At 31.3% G+C, this 18,254-nt stretch overlaps 1 long non-coding RNA gene across 2 annotated transcripts in view; it reads left to right on the top strand.

Moving 5' to 3' along the window:
* LOC140438362 (uncharacterized) overlaps nucleotides 1–13,178 on the top strand; it is a 14,399-nt gene extending 1,221 nt beyond the window's left edge. The window contains exons 3-4 of one of the 2 annotated variants that reach the window (XR_011950512.1): nucleotides 7,545–7,767; nucleotides 8,190–8,651. This is a non-coding gene — a long non-coding RNA (uncharacterized lncRNA). Of the gene's footprint in view, nucleotides 1–7,544; nucleotides 7,768–8,189; nucleotides 8,652–11,165 lie in introns of those variants that run through there. The other variant, XR_011950511.1, reaches the window with a different exon arrangement.
* The last annotated feature ends 5,076 nt before the right edge of the window (nucleotides 13,179–18,254 follow it).

Below are 18,254 nucleotides of genomic sequence, written 5' to 3'. Positions count from 1 at the left end.
TACTAGTTAGTTGAGAGAACAGAGATCAAATCAGAATTTAGCAAAGTTTGGTGGAATCAGAGATGTGCAAATGCCATTAAATGTCAACAAGAAGCTTTTTTGCTTTACAAAAGGCAGTCAAATTTAACTAACTATTTAAAATATAAAAATTCAGTAGCAGTCGCAAAAAAAATAATATTACAAAGCAAAAAAGATTCTTGGCAAAATTTTTGTAAACAACTTAACAACAGAAACACACCTATAAAGGATATATGGAAATATATAAAGAAAATAAAAAATACATTTAATCCTCCAAAAAATAGGATCCAGGTAGGGGAGTGGGTAGAAATGTTCTTCAATAAAATTGCTCCAAGTTGGATGGAAACAAATATTCGGCCGATTAGTTTACTCAGCACGGATGATATAGATAGGGAATTCTCAAGTATGGAAATAAAACAAAGCCTCAAAACTAACAATAATACAGCGCCCGGAGTTGATAACGTTTATTATAAAATGCTCGCTAGTTTGTCAGAATCAAGTATAGAAATTTTTCGCAAAATAATAAATACAACATGGAATCGGGCAGAATTTCCAACAAGCTGGAAGGATTATTCAGCAATCCCAATTCTAAAGCCAAATCGAGATGCGGAAGATCCAGATTCATATAGAGCAATTTCTCTAGCTTCTTGTGTCTTAAAAACTTTAGAAAGAATGATCAAAGTCAGACTAGTTCATTGGCTTGAAAACAATAAAAAATTACCTAAATTACAGTTTGGCTTCAGAAGAGGATGTTCAACCATTGAAAATGTAGGTAACCTAGTAAGTGATATAAATATCACTTTTACTAACAACAAATCAATTCCAGCAATTTTTGTAGATATAGAATCAGCATATGATAATGTAATATTAGACATTCTCTATGAAAAAATGGGAATTTCTCAAGCTTTGACCTCACGTATCAGATTACTATATTCCGATAGAACAGTTTCAATAAATATAAATGATGAAATATTGGGCCCTAAAACGACCAATATTGGGTTACCACAAGGAAGTATACCCTGTACTATACTTAATATACACAGCAGATCTGGAATGTAAAATTAAATCTGAGAACATTTCTATACTACAATTTGCCGATGATATTTGTATATATTCACCATGTCAATATATTGAAGAAGGGTGCAAAAAATTAAATATAGCTTATAAGAACCTCAATAAATGGTGTAATGAAAATGGTCTAAAAATTTCCAGGAAAAAAACAGAAGTTTGCATTTTCACGAGAAAAAGAAAAAACATTCCAACCAAATTAATATTGGATACAACAAAGTATAGCGTACGTGCATCAGTAAAATACCTAGGAATGCATCTAGATAAAAAAATGACATGGAAAAATCACATAGATTATCTAATCAAGAAAACAGAAAAAGGAATTAACATCTTACGGTCAGTATGTGGAACAAAATGGGGATCAGATCCAAATGTAGCAATCCTTCTGTACAAATCCTACATTAGGTCAATACTGGATTATGGTTGTTTCTTCTACGACCAAGCTTCAAAAAGTCAACTAGAAAAAATAGACCACGTAGTAAATAAGTGTCTAAGACTATGTCTAGGGGCTTTAAAAAGTACACCAATTGATTGTTTATTTGCAGAAGTAGCGGAAACTCCACTAAAATATCGCCGAAAGATTTTAGCTTCCAATTTTATAGCTAAATTAAGCTCCAAAAAAAGCGATTTAGTCCAAAAAATAAATATACTGTTGACATCGGATCTTACCCACAGTTATTGGAAATGGAAAAAAAGTTTAACTATTACAGAGTCATATTATGTAATACATAACGTAATAGAAGAAATACACTCTTCAGATATAGATCCATTATTTAGTATAAATATTTACAACATCCATCCAATTAACTGTGTTTTTCTCCAAGATTATTCAAAATTTCACCCAAGAATTAGACAATACATATTTAAGCAAGATTTAGAAAAGTATCTTCCCAGATGTCGCTATATATTCAGCGATGCATCAAAGTGTAACAATAAAGTAGGTTGCGCTATATTTGATTCACATAATAACATTAAAAAATCTTATAAATTAAATGAAAAACTAACAATACGTACGGCAGAATTAATCGCCATATTAGAAGCTCTTCTATATATAAGTAATATGAAAGTTACAGAAGAATCATTTGCAATTTGTTCAGATAGTAAAAGTGCTGTTATCAAAATAAAAAATATCCGCCAGGTCAATAGTAATTATATTTTTACCAAAATAATTACTAAACTTCATGAACTACAATCTCAAAAGATTAATGTATCACTTGTTTGGATTAAAGGGCATTGTGGAATAAAAGAAAATGAAGAAGTAGACGAAGAAGCTAAAATAGGAAGTAGAACAGGAGAATATTTAAAGTATAAATGTCCTCACAATGAAATTGCTTGCCACGTAAAGCCCATATTACTAACAGAATGGAGAGAAATGTATAGAAGCAGTCCAAAAGGAAAATTTTATAAAAACATAGTTACCGAGCCTCCTAGCCAATCTTGGTTCTCAAGACTGTCGGGAAGTAAGCGGTTTTTCTCTGTATTGTGCAGATTAAGGTTCAACCATGTTTTAACTCCGCAGTATAAATATAAAATAAAATTAAGTGATTCTCCTAATTGTACATGCGGAGAAGAAGGTACAACAGAGCACATGATATTAGGCTGTTCTAAAATAAGTAATGAAGTAAAAGTATAAGTGAAGAAATAACCAAAATACCCAAAATCACCAAACCATATAACCTAACCCAATTATTAAGTTCAGAAGATTGTAATATTTATCAAATTTTGTATAAACATATTTTATGTATTAGATTAAGTTTATAGCCTATGTTTTTTTCCCTTCGTGCAAAGCCCTAAGTCTATCCGAGGTCCACCTGTCTCGTCTAAATGCTCTGATCGACCCCTGAGCGTCAAATTGTATCCTAGTCTAATATCCCAAATTATATAAGATAAAAAGATAGGAAAAAAAAACAAATAAATAATATATGTGTGTATATATATGTATATATAAAAAAAGAAAAAAAATAAAAAAAAACAACAAAAGGAAATAATTCAAAACAAGCTGAATATGTTATAAGAGAAATAAAAATCTAAGGTATAATTGTAAAATTAGATATATAGGAAATATTTCTTTGTAAAATTAGAGCAGGACTATGATTGTATAGCAAACGAGAAGAAAGCAAGGGTCACTCCTTTAGAGCTTCCGAATAAAAAATACAAAATAATCCCATAAAGGTAAGATGGCGAATGGACAGAGACTCCGAATCCAATAATGCACAATCACACACACACACACATAAACAAACAACACAGTTTATTAGGGCTGCAGTCAGTAGGTTTGGCCGGGATGTTATAGAAACACTCTTTTGACTTTTGGTCGAGCTTTCGGAATTCTTTTATTCCTTCTTTAAGACACTGTAATTAGAAGAATGTGTAAATATTTACAACATATCACAAATTGTCATTGCAACTTACTAGTCGTTGAGATTATTTGGGTAAAGCTATGACACTCAACATTAAAAACACACATATAAAATATAACATATAAAATAATGGACAAAATACATTTTAAAATTTAGTTGGATAGTTAAAATTTTGTTAGTGACATCTTTTAATGGTGTGTTTTGATTGATACATACAGAACAGAAAAAAAAACAAAAATAGTATGATTAAAAAGTAATTAGGAGTTCTTGCTATTATATTAATAGAAGAAGTATATTAAACCTGTCTTGATAGTATGCAACATGTTTTGTATGCAGGTGTATTATGGTGTGTATATGTAAAAGTAAATCTTTATTTTATTTTTGATGTTTTGTCAGTAAGTAACAATAAATGTTGCTCAATTTATCTATGTCTGACTTTTTATTTATACAAAACGTATTGGATTTTATGAAACACATTTCCAAGAAAACACGTTTTGAATGGTTTTTTTCTTTTGCCAAAATACAGGAATCTTCGAAATTAAATTCATGTTTTAAAGTTAATGCATGTTCTGTGAGCGCACATGCGTTTATCTTTTTGGTTTTTATGTCGCTGCGATGTGATATTACTCTACTGTGAAAATTACGAGATTATTCTCTGATATACACGTTTTTACAATTGGCACACAGTATAGAATAAACAACATTCGATGACTCCTGTATTGTGAAAGGATCCTTTGTCTTTGTGTACAACTTCGATACCGTTTTTACATTCTTAGTTGCAATTTTTAAGCCACTAACATTTTTGAAAATGTTTATTAGCTTAGGTGTGAGAACTGGAATATAGGGTAGGTAACCATACATTATTTTAGATTGTGGTAGCTCTGATGTGTTCTGGGCCAATGTCTGTGTCAGTTGTCGAACCTCATTCACCTCATTATTATGAAAATTTTGGTTGTCAGAAAATTGCAAAGGAAAAGGAGAACCAAAAATGAGTTTATTCAAAAGCCCTGTAGGATAGGAGTTCTCTTGTAGTATAGATCTCAACTTTTTTAGTCCCTTGTCCCTGAACTCGATGTGTGATAAGTTGATAACCCTAGTTTTAAGGGCCAAAACCAAATTTGTTTTCATCTTAGATGGATGTTGAGAATAAAAGTTTATGAAACAGTTACTAAAACAAGGTTTACGATACCACTCCGTCCTTAGGATGCCATCACTGTCACGATGTATAAGCATGTCTAAAAACGGAATCATATTATCAGCTTCTCTCTCAACAGTAAACTTAAGTGTTCACACTGGGCGTTAAAGGTGTTTAGAACATCAGTTACTTTGTTTTCAGGGACCGATAAGATCAAATCATCTACATATCATTTGATAAAAGGTATGTGAAAAGGTATCTTTTCCTTACATGCTCTTATAAGTTCATCCAATACAAAGTTACATAGTATGGGGGATATTTTGCTGCCCATTCATCATCATCATCACTGGCTCGACAACCCTTTTTGGGTCTTGGCCTGTTCTAGGATTCTTCTCCATTCCGATCTGTTTTGTGCTTTTTTTCTCCAGTTTTTTATTTTTAAGGTTGTTATATCATTTTCTATTTGTTCTAAGTATCTCAGTTTCGGTCTTCCTCTTGTTCTTTTTCCTACTGGCATCTGTTTGAATATTTTGTTTGGTATTTCGCCTTCTTCCATTCTTTCTACATGTCCTATCCAACGCAGCCGTCCTATTTTGATGAATGTTATAATATCCGGATCCTGGTATATTTTGTATAGTTCAGAGTTGTATCGTCTTCGCCATATTCCGTTTTCTTTTGTGCCCTTGTATATGTGTCGCAAGATTTTTCTTTCGAAGGTGGCTAACAACGTTTCCTCTCTTTTAGTAAGTGTCCAGGTTTCTGAGCCATATGTGAGTACCGGTCTTATTAGGGTTTTATATATTTGGCATTTTGTCTTTCTTGCGACGTTATCTGATCTTAGGTGTCTAATTAAGCCATGGTAACATTTATTTGCAATAAATATTCGCCTCTTCACTTCCTCCGTAACGTTATTATCAGACGTGACTAGGGATCCCAAGTATATAAAGTTTTTTACCTCCTCTATGTTGTATTCTCCTATTGTTATATTTTGTGGCTGCCTTATTTCTGCGTTTTTTCTTACCTGCATATATTTTGTTTTGGTCTGATTGATTTTAAGACCACTATTTTGTGCAGCTCGTTCTATTTGGTTGTATGCCTCTATCATTTCTCTTCTTGATCTTGCGATTATGTCAACATCATCTGCAAATGCTAGTATTTGCACGCTTTTATTAATGATTGTTCCTCGTGTATTGACTGTTGTGTTCCTCAGTATTTTCTCGAGCACGATGTTGAACAAGATGCATGATAGAGTGTCTCCCTGGCGTAGTCCCTTTTTCACATCTATTGTTTCCGTTAATTCATTTTGTATCCGGATTCTACTTTCCACTTTTAGAGATTCTTTTATCAGTTCTATTAGTTGTGTTGGTATATTAAATTCTTTCATTGCTTTGCTGCCCATTGGAGTGCCAAAAATAGTGATCGAAATGCTTCGATCAGAGATTCTGTAGACCTAGCAATAATGTCTATGTCATCTGCATATCCGACCACTTGTACAAATTTATTAAAGATGGTGCCATTCGTATTAATATGGCACTCTCGAATTACTTTTTCTAGTGCACGGTTAAATAAGAGACACGACAGTCAATCTCCCTGTCTCAGTCCATTTTTACAATGGAAGGGTCTGGAAAAGTCGTTTTGGATTCACTACACTCTCTACGCCTGTGAGTGTAAGTTTCGTTAGTTGAACAAGATGAAGCTGCATTTTAAATTCCACCATAGCCTGTAGAAGTTTTTGTCTGTTGACCGAGTCGTATGCGGCTTTGAAATACACGAATATGTGGTGGGTGTCAACTCTGAACTCAAGCGTTTTCTTAAGAATCTGCCTGACTATGAAGATTTGATCCGTTGTTGATTTATTGGGTCGGAAACCGCACTGGTAGTTCCCAACTATTTGTTCAGCATAGGGGATCAATCTTCTGTACAATACGTTGGAGAAAACTTTATATGCCACGTTAAGTAGGTGATGCCCCTATAATTATCACACACCATCATATCTCCCTTTTTGTGAAGAGGGTGCATTACACCTAATTTCCAGTCCGCGGGCGTTTTTTTCCGGTGCCAGGATTTTATATCCAAACTAACATAAAGCTTTAAATTATTTCATATTAAATTGTAAAAATATTATTAAAATTATCAGTTATATTAATTTGTAATTAATACAGTATTATTAATTAAACTTATCGTTTCAAGAACAAAATATGATTGAAATATGGTAGTTCATATTTCATTCCTAGATGGCGCCGTTAGTTTACTGGACAAACGGTGTGACCTGTCACCATACTGCCCTCGTAACCTAAAAGGGCGTATCTCAAGGAAAGACAACTTTGGGGAATGAGCATTTTACTAAATCCACAAACCTCACTCACTTCCCGCCTTTCATTTACATTTTTATAAATGGTTATAATCAAGTTTATGTGTATATTTTATAATTATTATATTGTAATAGTTTGAAAATTATTTGTAGTTGTTTATTTTTATGAAATATGTCTATTTGGCTAAGATTGCATTGAGTTCATTTCACTTCGATGTTAATGCTCTAAATGTGCGAGAATTTGATTAGTTATTCACCTATCGTATCTTTTAACTGCATTGGGTTCATTTACCTTCGATGTGAATGTTCTACATGATTTTTGGATATAAACTTGAACCTCTAATAAAATTTAAACAGTCCTTAACCTATCATATTTTTCTAATTACATTGAGTTCACTTCGACGTCAATGCTCTAAAGGTTTTTGGACTTGAGTCTTTACATTTGTTGTGTTTTCTTAATTTACATGGAGTTCGTTTAACTTGAAATCAACGTTTTCTAGTTGTGGTTTCGCTAAAGTTTGTTGCTCTTTGCAGTTGATAATTTTCTTCAAACCAAAGTTTATTTCCTTTTGCAGTCAATGTTTTCTAAAAGTTTATTCAACTTAATTTCTAGACCTAGGTACTTGTCCTTTATAGGTTATTCTATTTTTAGATTGAGCAGATCTTGTTTGCGGTTTTTTTTATTTGAAAACTAGTTTGTAGCTTGTTGTATATATTGGAGATGCGCCTTCATACTATCAGTCTTTGAAGAATATTACCAAAGTGACAAAATGCCGAAACAAATAAAAATTCAACAAAATATCCAACTTAAAAAACCTAAGTTGGATAAAGTTATGCCCGAATTAAAACCACTTGAACAAAAACCGAAAAAATGTGTAAGTACTTTTTTATTTTATATTTATTGTTTGGATATTATTTTCTAACTCGCTTAACATATGTTTAGAAGCTTAAATTGTTTTCTATATTTTGGATTTATCGTTTAATGTCTCACTTAAAATCTATATATTATTACTTAGGTGCTATATTAAATTGTTTTAAACATTCTAACCTTCGATGTTATTTTCTAACTAATTATCTTGCTTAAAATCTGTTCAAAAACTTAATGTTATTTTAATATCTCACTTAAAATCTATGTATTATTATTTAGGCGCTATATTAAATTGTTTTAAACATTCTAACTTTCGATACTATTTGCTAACCAATTATCTTGCTTAAAATCTGTTCAAAAGCTTAAATTGTTTGGAAACATTCTGTATTTTTTAATAAATTATTATTCTAATATACTTCTTTGTTTTAGATTGATTTGACCATGGGACCCGATATATTTTCAGAATTATTTAACGCCATCGATGAGTTGGAGCATCCCTCAGAAGCTTCAACCTCTTCTTCTTCTTCTTTTTCGACCAAGGAGGAAAACTGGACTCCAAAAAAAGTTCAGAGTTTTTACAGCACACTAGAAGAAAGGTACGCCATCATTTATGGACAATTTCAGTCTTTTTGTCTTTTGAAAGACAAGTTAAGCCAAGTCGAAAAAGAACAAGAAGAATTTTTAAAAAGTGAAACTCGTATTGAAAATGAAATAAAAAAACTAACTAGGGATTTAAGTGCCTTGGGGAAAAAAAAAAGAAAAGTGAAGTTATCATTAAAAACATTAAAAAGGATATGGACACGATTTTTAGTACTTTTAGGAAATAGTTATTTTGTATATATTAGTATAAGATTAGTAATAATTTGTATTAGTTTCAAAAATAAATTTATCTTACTACGGCTTTATTTTATTTATTAATTAAGTAGGAATAATGTAAATTGGTTTCAATAGTTAAAATCATACTGTAGTTAACTATTTTAAATGGAAAATAAGTCACTATTTCATTTAGAACAGTTAACTATATTAAGATGCCACAAGAAAATAATTTCAAAACATTATTAAAATCATATTGTAGTTAAGTGTTTAAATGGAAAATAAGTCAGAATTTCATTTAAAATAGTTAACTATATTAAGATGTCGCAAGAAAATAGTTTCAAAATATTAAAATCATTGATTGAATAAATCGTATATGTTTAGAAGAAACTCGGTTGGTAAAAATGTAAAAAATAGTTGTGATAATTATATTACCATACTCGTTTCATTCAGAGACAAATACATATATAGCATTTGAGGTACGCATAAATCAATCTCAGTTTATATAGGGTGGAGAGGGTTCAAGAAACAATATGTATCACCGATTTTAATAATTTTCTTGTAATGTGTAAGTAATTATAATTTATTTAAGGTACAATTAGTATAGATTATTTTCAGATTATAAAATTATTACAAGAAACAATATGTACTATCGATTTTAATAATTTTCCTGTAACGTGTAATAATTACTTTAATAAAATAATGGTGAATATATTAGTTTTATGGATTATTTTATTTTTTATGGATTATTTTAAGGTGTTGGTGGTAAGGATTACGTCAAAAATCGGAATAACTAGTCTAATTGGTATCTCTCACCAAAACTGGTTACAAACCGGAAGAATGTTAAGTTTAAAGGTTAAGGGTTAAAGATTAAGGGTGAAATATCAAGTGTTAAAGGTTAAGGATCAAAGATCAAGTGTCAAAGATTAAGGGTTAAAGGTCAAGGGTTAAAGGTTGGTCAAATAACCGGTTTCTCCCACCACAAATTGCACCAGGAATGGTATAGAATATCTACTAATCAGCCTTAAAAGTAAAAGACTTTTCTCAAAAATGTAAGACTATCTCTCTTAAATGTTTTCTTAAAAAATATATCTACTAATTAGAAATTCATCTAAAACTTTTTATTATTGTAGTTTTATAAAGTAATGCTCCTAATTTATTAAAAATATTGTTTCTTACCTTTTCATTGACTAAAACAACAAGGTGATAACAATTCTCAAGGTTTAAAATACATCAAACACATTTATTTAGATGCATGATGAAATAATGAATGTATTCATCTTTTTATTCAAATATAACACAAACTATAACTTTTTATTGAAATATAACTAAATATAACTATAAAAATAACAATATGAAATATTTATCAAATGCAAAACAACTATTAAACTATTATTTAAAAAAAATTAAACTAGACATTACAACCAATTAGTATTTGATTTTAATTATCTGGTATGTTTTCCCAAAACTTTAACCTATTCTTCTCCATTAACCCCCCTAGATTAATTATATTCTTCTTTTTTCCCCAGAAATTTCACAAAATTTTGTTTGCGTGTTTGGTCCTAGTAAATTGTTAGTTTTTTTTTATTTTTGCACTTAAAAAATCGAGTTCAATAAATTCCTGGTCATCAAGATCATTTTGTATATTTCATTGTCTTATGACCTCTCGTAAATATCACTTCTACCATATCGTGTAGATATGGTCTAGGCTTTGTGTTACTTAACTTGTAGATTAAAGGAATAATCTTACCACTGATAATAGTTCCTCATCTCCATTTGATATGCTTCAGTTTTTGATTACACGTTTTTCACAACAGAGACAAAATCTTGGAAACTGTAGAGTTTGTTTCCCATTTTTTGCATTGATTGTTCTTCTTTATGATGGAAAGAATGTGCTGCCATGAATGTATGTCCTGGTTGAAAATACTTAAGAACAATTTTAGAAGTAACAATTTCTTCTGATTTAATTATGTGCAAAAAAAAAGGAAAATTTTTATTCTGCGCAGTGCAGTTATCAAGCCAGATAGTAACACATTTAGTATCTCTTTTTGACAGCAAAGATTGATTAAAAGTGCTAATGAGCTCATCCTTGCTTCTTCCAAACATGTCCTCATGCCACAAGACAGCAAAGGATTTACACTGCTTTTGTTTTTTGCCAATTGGAACAAAACTCTTATGTTTAGTATCAACACAATCAATTTGTTACACTATTTAAGTTATTTAATAAGTGAATAATATTTACCTGAAGAAGTTTGAAGTACCTGTTTGAAGTGGTAAAAACAAATCAAGAGCCAAGGAACTAATTCTTAAACTATTTTAAACTTTATGCTAAGTAAAATGAGATACGGTAAATTTGCTTACAATTTCATGACTTTTTTTAGATACGTCTTTTTTAATAAGTGATTTGAAAATACTTTGACTTGAGATGACTTGCGCGGCCAGAGCCCCGCATGACGTGGAAAGCTATTTACAAGGAGGTTTTGCCTGCTGTTTTGTTTATTATTACATTCATTTCTACTAAATTTTATTACTCTTTGTTTTAGCCTGTAGTTTCTGCATAAACAAATTTTTATAATTTCACTTTTATTTTAGGTTTTTCTCCGAACGGAATGGAAATCATAACACCATGTACTACAGAACAACAAATAAGTGAAAACTCTGAAGAAACATCATTAAACATTTCTTATTGGAAATGTAAAATTTGTTTTAAGAAATTTACCCAGGCACGGTCTTTGAAACGACATATAAGAACACACACTGGAGAAACGCCTCACAAGTGTGAAATATGTTTTAAGCAGTTTATTGACACAAAATTATTGAAAACGCATTTGCGAACACACACTGGAGAAAAACCTTACAAGTGTAAAATTTGTTTTAAGCAATTTACCCAGGGAGGTTCTTTGAAACGGCATATAAGAACACACACTGGAGAAATGCCTCACAAGTGTGAAATTTGTTTTAAGCAGTTCTCTCAGAAATGTAATTTAAATATTCATTTGCGAACGCACACTGGAGAAAAGCCTTACAAGTGCAAAATTTGTTTTCAGTATTTTAGTACATCATATTGTTTGAAAGAACATATTATAAAAATACATAGTGGAGAAGAGCTTTACAAGTGTGAAATTTGTTTTAAGCAGTTTTTTCACAAAATTCATTTGGAACGTCATTTGAGAGTGCACACTGGAGAAAAACCTTACCAGTGTGAAATTTGTTTTAAGAAGTTGAGTGATGCAGGAACTTTGAAAACACATTTGTTAGCACATATTGGAGAAAAATCTTGCAAGTGTGAAATTTGTTTTAAGCAGTTTATTGACCCACGAAGTTTGCAGAAGCATTTGCAAATACACACTAGAGAAAAATCTTACAAGTGTAACATTTGTTTAAAGCAGTTTAATCAAGCACAAAGTTTGAAAATTCACTTGAGATTACACTCTGGAGAAAAGCCTTATACGTGTGAAATTTGTTTAAAGCAGTTTATTCATGCACACAGTATGAAAAATCACTCTAGAGTACACTCTGGAGAAAGACCTTACACATGTGAAATTTGTTTAAAGCAGTTTGCTACTACAAGTAATTTAAAAGCACATTTGAGAATACACACTGGAGAAAAGCCTTACATGTGTGAAATTTGTTTAAAGCAGTTTATTACAGCAAGTAATTTTAAAGCACATTTGAGAGTGCATACTGGAGAAAAGCCTTACACGTGTGAAATTTGTTTTAAAGGGTTTTCCACTACAAGTAATTTAAATCAACACATAAAAATTCACCCCGGAGAAACATCATAAGAGTGTGAAGTTTGTTTTAAACAATTTACACACGCAGTAATCGGAAAACTCATTTGGAAATACACACTTCTAAAATATGTTATATCTAGAGTTTACAGTTACAAGCACAGAAGAGTATCTTAAAAGTTTCTTTGGTACAATTGCGAAAAAGTGGAAAACTATGAAACTAAGAAGTTTAAAAAAATATCTAATACTGCACACTAGAGATCAACCTATTAAATGTGAAATTTGTTTTAAAATTTTTTCCAAACATGAAATTGCACACTTGATAAACTTTAATGCAACAAAAATCAATTGGTGGACATCCATAAAAGGCTGATTTATAAACTTTACGTTGGCGTTGGCGCTGGCGTTCGCCGTTGACCTTGGCGCTGGCTATAATATACTGCATTTATAAACTTTCGGTTGGCGTTGGCGTTAAAGATCATTTCTAACCTTACATTTTTGATTTGGTATTATTAATTTTTGCTTAAAAATTAACACAATGGAAAATGAAAATGTTCAGACTTTGTTAGGTGCAGTGGCACTTATATATGATACTTTGTATTCGAACAGCACTATGCCTTCGAAATAAAAGACAACGTTAATACAAAAGGAGGCCCATTAACCAGAACAGAAAGACAAGAGATAATTTTAATTATACAAATATAAAAAACTGGGATACATAGCAGTTTTTTAAATATACCAGGCTGCAGGTTCCAGTATTTGAAAAATTACAACAAATGGTAAAACCAAAAATAAATGTAAACTATCGCTCTGATGGAATTTCTAATGTATAGGGAATATAAATTAAATTGTTCTAAAGCTATTTTCTTGTGGCATTTTTAATTAATTACTATTTAAATGGGAATAAGCCACAATTAGAGGTTAAAATACATTTATTGACGTTTCAATTTCCACTTCGGAAATCGTTCTCAAAATACAAACATTAGTAAATTTACTAATGTTTGTATTTTGAGAACGATTTCCGAAGTGGAAATTGAAACGTCAATAAATGTATTTTAACCTCTAATTGTGGCTTATTCCCATTTAAATAGTAATTAATAAATTAAATTATCTAAACTATTTCACTTTATAAATACAAACATAAACAAATAATTTAGTTTGATTTGTTTGACAAACCTTGTCACTTTTTCCGTATTGCTATTGGCTGCGATGACAAAGATACAGTTTTTTTTTATGTTCTGTGAATGTGAGTACAACCACAGAAGAGTTGGTGTATTCTATGCTACAACGGCGAACGGCAAAAGATAAAGTTGGTTCATCTTGAACGGAACCGAACGCCAACGCCAGCGGCGAACGATGTTTATAAATAGACATACGAGTTTCCCATTTGACCATGTTGTAACGCGAACGTCAGCGCCAGCGCCAACGCCAACGTAAAGTTTATAAATCGGCCTTAATGGATATATGATCTAAAGAAGCTTTTTTACAATTTAGAAATATTTGGTTCATACAACCAACATCCTTGCAGACCACTTCATTGGGTTCGACTATTTTATACTAATGTATGATAATGCAGATGCCGCAAGAACAATAACCCGGTATCTTGAGGCTGGAGTATTGATATGATGGATTGGCCACCACTGAGTTCTGACCCCAATCTGTAGATGTGGTGTCCAAAAGTGACGTATACAGTACAAGATCCTACTCGTATGGAGGCCACATAAATGCCACTAAAAAGTGTCTGATCACATTGTTTAATCATATACATGTCGAGTTGTGAATTTTGGCTGAAAGTTCGATGTGTTTATTTTGGTCAAATGTTACACTGCTACCACCTGATCAACTTATTTTATTCAAGCTAGAACAAATCAGGTCTGGTTTTAAAAAAATTAGTTCGTTTTGTTCATAGAACAAATTTCACCCTGTGTACGATTTTTCAATACTTTAACCTTCATCGGATTTGCCGGAGTCTATTTTGACCCCAGATCACAATTTTTAGCTGTTACTGTATAGATCTTAATTTTTAATCGACAGTCTTCCATCTGTCTGTAGTTTATATATTGTATTGATAAAAAATTATGCCTACAATAACATTTAACTGTTAGATTAAATTTAAACTTCAATTTTATAGGCTGGGGTCTCCTAATACTCCGGTCAACCTTTTATGTCATAAAATGAATTCTAATTGTTTTGTATAAAACTTAAGAGGTCGCTGGTTAAATGATATTAGATAAATACTAATGAAGAAAAAATGCAATATTTTGTTTGTAAATGAATTAGCGAATAATAGCAAATACAACTGTAAATAAATTAAGAAATTAACTGGTCTTACTCATTATTGTTGTCTGTACAAAGAATATAGACTTACCGTTTGAAATATTGATGACGTATTCTTAGCCAGGGAAATCTCATTGGTACGTCGCGACGCCCGCCGACGCTCGATAGGACGAGAACCTATCACACACTAGGTCCGTTTGGTTCGCTGTCTTGGGATGAAGTGTCGTCTTGAGATCGTCAGAAAACCATTCTCTGACCACGCTTCGAGGTGGTCGGTAGCAAGAGGGTAAACCCATAAATCACTCTATTGTATTGCGATTTTGAGTGTCAATAATTTAAGTTAATTGTGACCGTAATACGAAACCATACACTTGTGTGTATTGGCGACACAAAAGTAACAAAAGAAGTAAAATTCTCCGTACTTAAAACATAATAGATGAGATAGCCAGTTTAACAATTTTACAAAATAACAAGAAACAATATATTTTAACAGAGTCGTTAGAATACAGGATTGAATTAGATCACATTATAGCACACTACACGAAAAATATTAATAGTAAAAATATGAAAATAAATACCTAGTACATACTTTCCCAAACACTAATGAAGTTCTAATTATGTGGGAATCCCATAGATTTTACGGATTAGTACCGACTATCTTATATACTAAAACGCTAAGCCCTTTTCTTGTCCACCACTTTACTCAAAAACCATATTAGATAATTAAAATATTTTTTCGGAATATTGTTAGTATTACGTATGAGATTGTCAAGATATTGTTGCCGAGAGGGGGCATTTGGGCCTGTAGGACCCATCGCCGGCTCTTCGGACTTATTCCTGTCTCCGGAATTGGAACGGGTGTTTACCATCTTCGTTTGTCGCTAGTGAAATGGGTCAGTACTGTTGCCGTTACAGAATAACCGTTACAGCGACAAGTATCTGTTACAGGTAACGGTTCCAAGGAACAGTTACAAAATAACAGATCAAAAATGGAAAACAGAACAGGTAAAATAATCTAAGTATTCCTTGACTTACGGAAGGAATAACTTGGTAAACAATAAAATAAAATGGTATGATAAATGTAGTGCAAAGAATATGTTTCTAAGTGTTTCTTGACTTACGGAAGAAACAACTTAGAATGAAAAGTAAAAATGTACAAGATCAAAGAATAGAAAAATGCAGAAATATGAGTAAAAATACACAAGGTAAAAGAATGCAGAAATGTTCTTAAGTGTTTCTTGACTTACGGAAGAAACAACTTAAGAGAGGAATATAAACAAATGAAATAAGTAAATATAAAACAATATGTGAAAATATGTCTAAGTGTTTCTTGACTTACGGAAGAAACAACTTAGAACATAAAAACAACAAGAGAATCAAATATGCAATAGAAGAATATAAATATTTACAAGTGTTTCTTGACTTACGGAAGAAACGACTTGTAATATAGAATAGAAAAAAATAAAATGCAAAAATAAGAATACAAATATTTACAAGTGTTTCTTGACTTACAGAAGAAACAACTTGTAATAGAAAATAAGAAAATAAAATGCGGAAAAGATATAGAAATATAACTAAGTGTTTCTTGACTTACGGAAGAAACGACTTAGCGTGAAAATGAAAATAACAGAGACAAGTATACGAAATATCAGAAATAAGAGTGCAAATATGGAAATACTTCTAAGTGTTCTTTTGACTTACCGGAAAAGAACGACTTAGACATAAATACAAGAAATATAAACAATCAAAAATAATCAAATAAAATAGTAAATAAATCAATACATGAACAATAATAATATTCTAACCTGAAAAGGTCTGAATATACGACAAATGCTAAAATAAAAAGGTACACAGGAAATCAGAAATAAAACAATAGCTCAAGTTGATACAATAAAGCACCGACTAGGTCTACAGTAAGAAGAGGCAAGCTCGACTGACCGATGAGAGAAAATCTACCTGCTTTTATGTAAAACAAATCCTTTGTTTTACGTAGCGAAAGTGGAATTTCCCTGCATCGAATCAATTAGAAATTTGGATTTGGCCAACCTTGGAATTCCCAAGTATTTTAACCGATATCCAAATTCCTTGATGCGTCGAGGACAATATACTTTTGGTATAAAAATTCACTTCCGGTTTTGAGATGACCGGAAGTTAAAATTTACTTTAAGTTTTAGACCCCACAATGTATATATGGATCGAAAGGTCTCGTCGAGACGAATCTAAATATGTAATTCCGGTTGCGATCCGACACCAGAAGTGACCCGAAACGCGCATAAAACGTCAAGATAGAGCAAATCTGACACCGGATTCGTGATTAGCATGCAAAATTAACTGCTAAATGATATCCATGTCGACATTTGATGAACTAAAAATTGCATTCCGGTTTTGAGGTCGACTTCCGGTTTCGTTTTTATTAGTCAAATCAATAGAGAATTCAACGTAGAGTTAAAAAATGTAAGTTCACGAAATTATCATTTATAGTTTTTGAGTTATTGATAAAAATATTTTTACTTCCGGTCATTGTATATATTGTATATTTTTCTCGCAAAATAAAAATTTCATTTAAAAAACTTTTGCGAAACGCGCATAAAACGTCAAGATAGAGCAAATCTGACACCGGATTCGTGATCAGCATGCAAAATTAACTGCTAAATGATATCCATGTCGACATTTGATGAACTAAAAATTGCATTCCGGTTTTGAGGTCGACTTCCGGTTTCGTTTTTATTAGTCAAATCAATAGAGAATTCAACGTAGAGTTAAAAAATGTAAGTTCACGAAATTATCATTTATAGTTTTTGAGTTATTGATAAAAATATTTTTACTTCCGGTCATTGTATATATTGTATATTTTTCTCGCAAAATAAAAATTTCATTTAAAAAACTCGTCGAGTTGGTCCGCTAGTGAGTGTACTATCGTTTTATATAAGGGTTTTACATGTTTAAATGGGAAATTCCCCGAGCAGCGATAAAATTTAACGAAACAATATAAAAATATATTGAGTATGAGTTCCAGTGTCGTTGGTTTCTTGTCGTATTTGTGAATAGTGCATAAAATTCTGAACATGAGCCATTGTAAACAAAATAAATTGTATCGAATTATTACTTAAAACTGAAAGTCTGGATTTACTATGTATATCCGAATCATGGTGTAATGACAATAATATAAATGATTATCTTTCTAATGCTCTCTTGTAATGATTCGTAATATTTTTTTGATTATTTTTTAGGTTATTACATTTTTATATTTATAGAGATATACTTGTATAATACTGCTTGGTTTTTTATTCGTTTACACCGATACTCAACTTTAAAGGAAAATTTCGATAGGTTTCAAAGACATTAACAATCGATTTCAACATAAAGTTTCTTGTTGTCGATCACCAACATTTGTCACCCAAAGAGAATTGGAACTTTCAGAGTTTGTGAAATTTCCGTGGCAGTTAAAATCGTTTTGTTATTTTTCGATTATATTACGAAATATAATTTATTAGAAATTCCACGACGAACAAATTATATCTTGTATCAACACAAGCCAAAAAGAATCGGTGTATTATTGGTCTATCAATGCCAACATCAGGATAAACAAAAAAGTATTTTCATCTATGGTTCTATCAATACGATTTTCACCATTACTTTGCGTTGTGCGATATATTTGCAACCTTTTGTAAAT

This window comes from Diabrotica undecimpunctata, chromosome 4 (assembly GCF_040954645.1).
Source record: "Diabrotica undecimpunctata isolate CICGRU chromosome 4, icDiaUnde3, whole genome shotgun sequence".
Taxonomy (NCBI): Eukaryota; Metazoa; Arthropoda; class Insecta; order Coleoptera; family Chrysomelidae; genus Diabrotica; species Diabrotica undecimpunctata.
The sequence above is the reverse complement of the archived record's forward strand: the minus strand, read 5'-3'. Positions and strand labels throughout refer to the sequence as shown.